We start from the raw sequence: 9,297 nt of genomic DNA on the forward strand, positions 1-9,297 counted from the left end.
GATGCACTGTCCCGGGTGCATGAAGAGGAGGTCAGAACAGAGCTGTCGGATCCACCTGACACCATCATACCGGAGTCCGCTATTGTTGCCACCCTTACGTGGGATGTGGAAAACATTGTCAGGGAGGCCCTGACGCGTCACCCAGACCCCGGCGGTGGACCAGCAAACAGACTGTACGTCCCACCAGATGCAAGAGCTGCAGTCCTGGACTTCTGTCATGGTTCCAAGCTCTCCTGCCATCCAGGGGTGCGAAGAACCGTGGCAGTGGTCCGGCAGCGATTCTGGTGGACGTCAATGGAGACCGATGTCCGGGGGTATGTCTGGGCCTGCACCACCTGCGCCAGGGGCAAGGCCATGCACCAACCTGAGAAAGAAGTCCTCCAGCCGTTGCCGGTGCCTCGACGCCCCTGGTCCCATATAGGCCTGGACTTCATCACGGGCCTCCCTGCGTCCCAGGGAATGACTGCCATCATGACGATAGTGGACCGGTTCTGCAAGGCGGCCCACTTCGTCGCCCTCCCGAAGCTCCCGACGGCCCAGGAGACTGCAGACCTCCTGGTCCACCACGTCGTGCGTCTGCATGGTATCCCCACGAACATCGTCTCAGACCATGGTCCCCAGTTCTCCTCGCAAGTCTGGAGGAGTTTCTGTAGGGAACTGGGGGCCACCGTGAGTCTTTCGTCCGGGTACCACCCTCAGACAAATGGACAAGCAGAGTGGGCTAACCAAGATCTGGAGCAGGCCCTGAGATGTGTGACCTCCGCGCACCCGACGGCCTGGAGTCAACATCTGGCCTGGATCGAGTACGCCCACAATAGCCAAATCTCATTGGCAACCGGCCTCTCCCCATTCGAGGTATGTTTGGGGTACCAGCCCCCATGGTTTCCGGCTGTGGAGGGAGAGGTTGAGGTCCCTTCAGAAGGTGAAGAAGGTCACTTTCCTTATCTCTAAGTATACTGTTGGTACTGCACGTTTTCAGTGTTCCTGTTTTCTGGGAGTGGTGGATTTTTCCCTCAGGAAGGAACTGTGACTTTTGCTGACTGTTTGCTGGGTGTTCACACAACCACCTTAACCTGTGTCTGTTCCTGCCAGCAGTACCAAATCTGACAGCTGGAAGCGGTGGCCACCTGGGGACTCAGGACTTGGTGGCTCTGGTGTGTTGCAGGTCTCTGTTGGCGGTGGAACCTCGTGGGTCCCAGCTCTTCTCTGGATAGGCGTCTCCTACCTTCGGGCCTGCCCACGCGTCATCTTTTGTGTAGATTGATTGACAGACTAAAAGCATATTTGGTTGTTGTGCACATTTGCAGAATAAATTGTTATTTATTCGGACTTCCTATTGGCCGTTCATTTACGCCCCCTGTGTTGGGTCTGTGTACTTCACTTTCCCCAACAGATCCCTCCCACCCAGAACTTACTTGGCAATAGAATAGATTCTGATTCTTTGATCTAGGCTCAAAGTTGAGTGTTAAGTCTGTTTTGAAAGTGTCGGGTCATCAGATGTGTCATGTGACGACAGTAATGCTGATTAAACCACTGACGCTATGCAGTCCATCAACACTCCTCTCTTTCTCAATTCAGGAGCTTTTGGCCTGAATGTCTAAGAGTTGAATAACTCACTTCAGTTCTAACCACCAGCTTTACAACTGATGCCGGGAAAAACCTTGTAGAGGAACAATGACGTCAAACTGCATAACTGTGTCAGGCCACTATTTGATTTCAGATCTGCCTCTGATTCGAAATGCAACACCAAGATCTTTTCTTTGAAACAGTTCTTTGTCTGTCTTCATTTTGGTGTTTTTCACCTTTCCCCAAAAGCTCTTGACATCTGGACTTCCCCAGACCCACTTCAACTCTGAAATAAAGCAACTGACACTTGAAACGTGTTCTCTTTTTGTCTTTTTTTTTTTTTTTTTTTGTCAGTCAAACAAACAACCACAAAAACCTAGTACTTCCTATCCAGCTCTTCCCAGCAAGCTACTGTTGTTTTCACGATGAGAAACAACTCACTATGATCCAGCACGTCTTCTCTTACGGCGGACAGCCACTGCCGAATTTTGATACCCGACTGTGTCCATTTTTGGGTAAAAAATAAATAAATAAATAACTAGAGCACCGAGCTCATGGAGCGCAATCCACCGCCAACACTAGTTTCCAATTCCACAATTTTTTACCTTGGAAAAAATTTCACAGTCAAAGTCCTGTTAGAAGTGACTTTTCATAACCTAAAATATAATAAAAAATATAGCTCAAAAGGGCTTTTCAATGTTATAAAGAATCAAATATCTGCTAAATCTGCAATACGGATCAGATGTGGATTAAATAGTCTCTTCATTGAGAGTGTCAGGTGCTTTTGGTTGAGATAGAATGCAAAATGTGGACCAAATGGGCTTTTCAATATTAAATTCAAATGTCCACAAAATCCACAATCCGGATCAGATCTGGATCAAACTTTGTCAGGTGACAGTGAGTGCCAGTCTGCACCCCACTTTCAAATATGAGAGTGATTGGGGCATGTTTGAAGATATAATGTAAAATATACCTTAAATGGGGTTTTCAATGTTAAATTTAAATGGCCACAAAATCTGTAATCTGGATCAAACTTTGTCAGTTGATAAAGGATACCATCCTACATAACACTCCCATGAAGAAATTTAATATTTTCAGACAGAGTTATGAATTTTTGAAAAGTCCTTCAATGATAACGTTAAGGAGTTTTCCAGGATTTTTCCTGGCTTTGTCCTTTGACCTATATCCTTGGAAAATTGAATCAGTTCTTGCCTATCAGGATAGGTCTCTCTCTTCTAAGTCCCTGTTGGTAAATGATATAATAATTGATCAACGTATTGATTTATTCTGCCTAACAGAAACCTGGTTACAGCAGGATGAATATGTTAGTTTAAATGAGTCAACACCCCCGAGTCACACTAACTGTCAGAATGCTCGTAGTACGGGCCGGGGCGGAGGATTAGCAGCAATCTTCCATTCCAGCTTATTAATTAATCTAAAACCTAGACAGAGCTTTAATTCATTTGAAAGCTTGTCTCTTAGTCTTTTCCATCCAAATTGGAAGTCCCAAAAACCAGTTTTATTTGTTATTATCTATCGTCCACCTGGTCGTTACTGTGAGTTTCTCTGTGAATTTTCAGACCTTCCGTCTGACTTAGTGCTTAGCTCAGATAAGATACTTATAGTGGGCGATTTTAACATCCACACAGATGCTGAGAATGACAGCCTCAACACTGCATTTAATCTATTATAGACTCTATTGGCTTTGCTCAAAAGTAAATGAGTCCACCCACCACTTTAATCATATCTTAGATCTTGTTTTGACTTATGGTATGGAATAGAAGACTTAACAGTATTCCCTGAAAACTCCCTTCTGTCTGATCATTTTTTAATAACATTTACATTTACCCTGATGGACTACCCTGCAGTGGGGAATAAGTTTCATTACACTAGAAGTCTTTCAGAAAGTGCTGTAACTAGGTTTAAGGATATGATTCCTTCTTTATGTTCTCTATTGTCATATACCAACACAGAGCAGAGTAGCTACCTAAACTCTGTAAGGGAGTTAGAGTTATCTCGTCAATAGTTTTACATCCTCATTGAAGACAACTTTGGATGCTGTAGCTCCTCTGAAAAAGAGAGCTTTAAATCAGAAGTGTCTGACTCCGTGGTATAACTCACAAACTCGTAGCTTAAAGCAGATAACCCGTAAGTTGCAGAGGAAATGGCGTCTCACTAATTTAGAAGATCTTCACTTAGCCTGGAAAAAGAGTTTGTTGCTCTATAAAAAAGCCCTCCGTAAAGCTAGGACATCTTTCTACTCATCACTAATTGAAGAAAAATAAGAACAACCTCAGGTTTCTTTTCAGCACTGTAGCCAGGTGACAAAGAGTCAGAGCTCTATTGAGCTGAGTATTCCATTAACTTTAACTAGTAATGACTTCATGACTTTCTTTGCTAACAAAATTTTGACTATTAGAGAAAAAATTACTCATAACCATCCCAAAGATGTATCGTTATCTTTGGCTGCTTTCAGTGATGCCGGTATTTGGTTAGACTCTTTCTCTCCGATTGTTCTGAGTTATTTCATTAGTTACTTCATCCAAACCATCAACATGTTTATTAGACCCATTCCTGCCAGGCTGCTCAAGGAAGTCCTACCATTATTTAATGCTTCAATCTTAAATATGATCAACTTATCTTTGTTAGTTGGCTATGTACCACAGGCTTTTAAGGTGGCAGTAATTAAACCATTACTTAAAAAGCCATCACTTGACCCAGCTATTTTTAGCTAATTATAGGCCAATCTCCAACCTTCCTTTTCTCTCAAAGATTCTTGAGAGGGTAGTTGTAAAACAGCTAACTGATCACCGCAGAGGAATGGTCTATTTGAAGAGGTTCAGTAGGTTTTAGAATTCATCATAGTACAGAAACAGCATTAGTGAAGGTTACAAATGATCTTCTTATGGCTTCGGACAGTGGACTTATCTCTGTGCTTGTTCTGTTGGACCTTCAGTGCTGCTTTTGATACTGTTGACCATAAAATTTTATTACAGAGATTAGAGCATGTCATAGTATTAAAGGCACTGCGCTGCGGTGGTTTGATATCATATTTGTCTAATAGAATTACAGTTTGTTCATGTAAATGGGGAATCTTCTTCACAGACTAAAGTTAATTATGAGTTCCACAAGGTTCTGTGCTAGGACCAATTTTATTCACTTTATACATGCTTCCCTTAGGCAGTATTATTAGACGGTATTGCTTAAATTTTCATTGTTACGCAGATGATACCCAGCTTATCTATCCATGAAGCCAGAGGACCACACACCAATTAGCTAAACTGCAGGATTGTCTTACAGACATAAAGACATGGATGACCTCTAATTTCCTGCTTTTAAACTCAGATAAAACTGAAGTTATTGTACTTGGCCCCCACAAATCTTAGAAGCATGGTGTCTAACCAGATCTTACTCTGGATGGCATTTCCCTGACCTCTAGTACTACTGTGAGAAATCTTGGAGTCATTTTTGATCAGGATATGTAATTCAAAGCGCATATTAAACAAATATGTAGGACTGCCTTTTTGCATTACGCAATATCTCTAAAATCAGAAAGGTCTTGTCTCAGAGTGATGCTGAAAAACTAATTCATGCATTTATTTCCTCTAGGCTGGACTATTGTAATTCTTTATTATCAGGTTGTCCTAAAAGTTCCCTAAAAAGCCTTCAGTTAATTCAAAATGCTGCAGCTATGAGTACTGACGGGGACTAGCAGGAGAGAGCATATCTCACCATATTGGCCTCTCTTCATTGGCTTCCTGTTAATTCTAGAATAGAATTTAAAATTCTTCTTCTTACTTATAAGGTTTTGAATAATCAGGTCCCATCTTATCTTAGGGACCTCGTAGTACCATATCACCCTAATAGAGCGCTTCGCTCTCAGACTGCAGGCTTACTTGTAGTTCCTAGGGTTTGTAAGAGTAGAATGGGAGGCAGAGCCTTCAGCTTTCAGGCTCCTCTCCTGTGGAACCAGTTCCCAATTCAGATCAGGGAGACAGATACCCTCTCTACTTTTAAGATTAGGCTTAAAACTTTCCTTTTCGCTAAGGCTTATAGTTAGGGCTGGATCGGGTGACCCTGGACTATCCCTTGGTTATGCTGCTTTAGACGTAGACTGTGGGGGGGTTCCCATGATGCACTGTTTCTTTCTCTTTTTGCTCTGTATGCATCACTCCGCATTTAATCATTAGTGATCGATCTCTGCTCCCCTCCACAGCATGTCTTTTTCCTGGTTCTTTCCCTCAGCCCCAACCAGTCTCAGCAGAAGACTGCCCCTCCCTGAGCCTGGTTCTGCTGGAGGTTTCTTCCTGTTAAGAGGGAGTTTTTCCTTCCCACTGTTGCCAAGTGCTTGCTCACAGGGGTCGTTTTGACCGTTGGGGTTTTTCATAATTATTGTATGGCCTTGCCTTACAATATAAAGCGCCTTGGGGCAACTGTTTGTTGTGATTTGGCGCTATATAAAAAAAAAGTTGATTGATTGATTGATTGATATGAATCTTTAGAAAAATTTCATAACAATATATGAAAAATCGTGGGCTCCAGGCTGTTCAAAAACAGACAGACAAACAAATAAACCAAATTCGGTGGTGGAGATAAAAAAAAATCAGATATCCAAATTGGGGCCTGAAAACTGGTGTGATCTGTGATAAAGGTGTAGCACATTGTGAGCAATCAGGAAAGTTAAAAAGAAAATTGTGACATCTGGATAAATCGGGATCCGTACATTGTGAATAATCAGATATAATGTCGTTCGGGGTACTCTTGTGTACGACATCCAGTCATACCGTTCTCTGAGCGGAAGCTAAATTCTGATCCTCCACCGCAACACGAAACTTGTGAACATGGCCGCAATTTGTTGGGGGATAGGGGGGACATGACCCCCCCACCTTTTCAAGCAGGGGGGACAGAATATGGCATGTCCCCCCCCCACCTTCTGACATATATGTGTGTACTTGAAACATGCTATGCCAGTCGTATGTGCAAACCATGTCAGAATAGTATCTTTGTATCTGCAAGTTTGTATTTTTAGCAGCATTGACTTGTTTTACAACACCTGTTTCTTGTTTGTCACATTCGGAATTTTCTGGGACTGCATTTGCCCAGATTTGAAACCAAAAATAGTTGCCTCTAGGGACTAGTGTCTACACATAAGTATCAATGGACCATATGCTAATTTACTAAATTCTGAAAGTTAGAAAAGGAAATCATTAAAGCTATCTGGACCTCAGAAAGCCCATCTGCAATTATTACTTGATCTCCATAATCAGTCTATGCAAACGAAATGATGTTCAGTATGAGTGTTGTCATTAGTGCCACTTTGAAAATTAATTTCATGATAAGTAATTTATCTTAAACTTATGATCTGTTGTTTTCTCAAACTTATGCAAAAACAAATCTTGAGGAAAAAAATACAGTATGCGATAGTTAATAATTATTAAGAGCCTGTTCTTTCATATTTATGAATACATTTTACCACATTGCAGTTGTTTTTTTAATGAAAACTCAACCTATCATTCTTTTTGAGTTCTGCACATGTGGTGATACCTTATTTACACCAGGATGTTAATAAATTCAATGCTGGCTATTCTTAGAATAAAGTACTTATATCCACAGTTTCAAATTGCACAAGTCAAGTGGTGTCCACTTTATGGTCTTCTCAAAACATTAAAATTAAGTTCTGGATGCTCAGAGTGCATCTGAACTTATCTAGAAACCATTGGCTTATGGGCTTCGGCCTATGGGTTTCGCACTTTGTCTCCCCCCCCCCCAATTTCTAGTTCTAAATTGCGTCCTTGCCTGTGAAACCCATCTTACGCTCTTCAACACAGGACAGTTTTGAAGTGTTAACAGACACATTTTATCTTGTTTGGAATATATATAGCTCGAGTTTTATTTAAAAAATACTGAAAGGCCCACATTTCCGTATAAAAATCATGCTGGTTTCTGCTGTTTAGTGCTGGTTGAGCCGGCTGACCAGTGTAGTTGTGCTGGTTTACCTGAACTTGACGCTTGCTGAAGACATTTCACCAGCATGTTACTTTTAAATCCAATTATTCATGTTGTGTGGATCACGATTTAGCCCACCTTCACGAAATGTATTAAACTTGTATAAAAATTCCCTGATTAGCACCACAGTACTATACAGTACATATCACCATATGCCTGTTGTGACTCCATGTACATATCACGATACTCTCTTCCAAAAACTTAAGCTGCAGTAAACATCTAACCTTTAAAGTAACATATTACTCTGATGTATAAATTATAATCTCTGATGTTATCCATTTCCTCTTTGCATATTTTATAAATCACTTGCAATTCTTCAAGTGGTCTTTTTTATTCTTCTGTGTAGTAGTTGTCCGTTAATGGTATGACAGTTGTATACACGCCCATAATTATTAATATTAAATTGTTGTGTGCATATACAGAAAGGAATAAAGGAACATTACTATGAATCAAATGAATATTTCAGTGTTAAAAAGCTTCCATTTTATCACTAAGAAAACACATCAAATGTTACAGTTTGCATGACTGCATGACACTGTCCTGATACATAAGTATGTGTACCAAAATAAAAACTTCTGAATCTGCAAAAATGCATAAATATCTTTCCTGTTTTTCTGATTGTCACTTCCCCACAGTATGTAATCCTTTTCCTTTCACTTTAAAGTATATATATATATATATATATATATATATATATATATATATATATATATATATATATATATATATATATATATATATATATATATATATATATATATATATATATATATATGTCAAACCAGAGGATCTTTGGTTCAAACCCCTCTCAAGATAGAAAATAACTAAAGGTCCTTGATCAAAGTCCTCATTCCCAAAGTTGCTTCCAGCTGTGTAGTGAGCACCTTGCATAGCAGAACCCTGACGTTGTGTGTGAATGTGAGGCATCATTGTAAACCACTTTGAGCTTCTGATTCAGATGGAAAAGCAATATATAAATGTAGTATATTTACTTTAATATCCCTTTGTTGATAAGTCAAAATGTCTTATCGGACATGTGTTACAGGGTGATGCATTTATAAGCCAAACATAAAAACTAAAAAACAAATGAGTTCCAATTTAGCGACGAAGAAAATCATTTCCCCTCAGTGTTTCTCTATTTATTATATATTTTGTAAATAAATCTATCATTTCCTATGGAGCATGTGTTACATGATGACAAAAGTCTATGTCCCAAGAAAGTAAATAAAAAATTCAAAACCCTTAATTTGAAAAGAAAAAAAAAATCATACATATGTTCCTTTTTTATGATTTTTTAGAGTGACAGCTTTTAACAATATAACATTTTAAATATAATATACAATGTAACAGGTTAAAAACAAATAAAAACAATTAACAGTCTCTATAAATATACATTGCATATAATAGTCAGTAATCAGTGTCATCAGTACTGTCATCATAACCACAGTCGTTATCACTGTGGCTGAAGCATCATCTGTCTCACTGATACAGTCAAATAAACAGAGTAGGACTCACCCGTCTGGTGTGTTTCAGTGAAGACTTTTGCCCCTCTCATTCATCTCTCAGGCCTGCGTGTGTGTGTCGAGTGGTTCATCTGCTACTGAAACTCTCATTTCCTTCTAAAACCTGATTCCTGTCTCAGTGTGACATGTGACGGCAAATGGAAAGATGTACATTCATACATGTGGTTTCGGAGATGGTTGTAGTAGTTTGCTGATAGGTTAT

At 40.0% G+C, this 9,297-nt stretch overlaps 1 protein-coding gene across 2 annotated transcripts in view; it reads right to left on the reverse strand.

The window, feature by feature from the left end:
* LOC117526834 overlaps nucleotides 1-9,297 on the reverse strand; it is a 39,277-nt gene extending 29,980 nt beyond the window's left edge. The window contains exon 1 of one of the 2 annotated variants that reach the window (XM_034188911.1): nucleotides 9,088-9,297. The gene's annotated coding sequence lies outside the window, so the exon portion shown is untranslated. The remainder of the gene's footprint in view (nucleotides 1-9,087) is intronic. The other variant, XM_034188912.1, reaches the window with a different exon arrangement.

The sequence above is a fragment of the Thalassophryne amazonica genome, chromosome 15 (genome assembly GCF_902500255.1).
Source record: "Thalassophryne amazonica chromosome 15, fThaAma1.1, whole genome shotgun sequence".
NCBI classification, from domain to species: Eukaryota; Metazoa; Chordata; class Actinopteri; order Batrachoidiformes; family Batrachoididae; genus Thalassophryne; species Thalassophryne amazonica.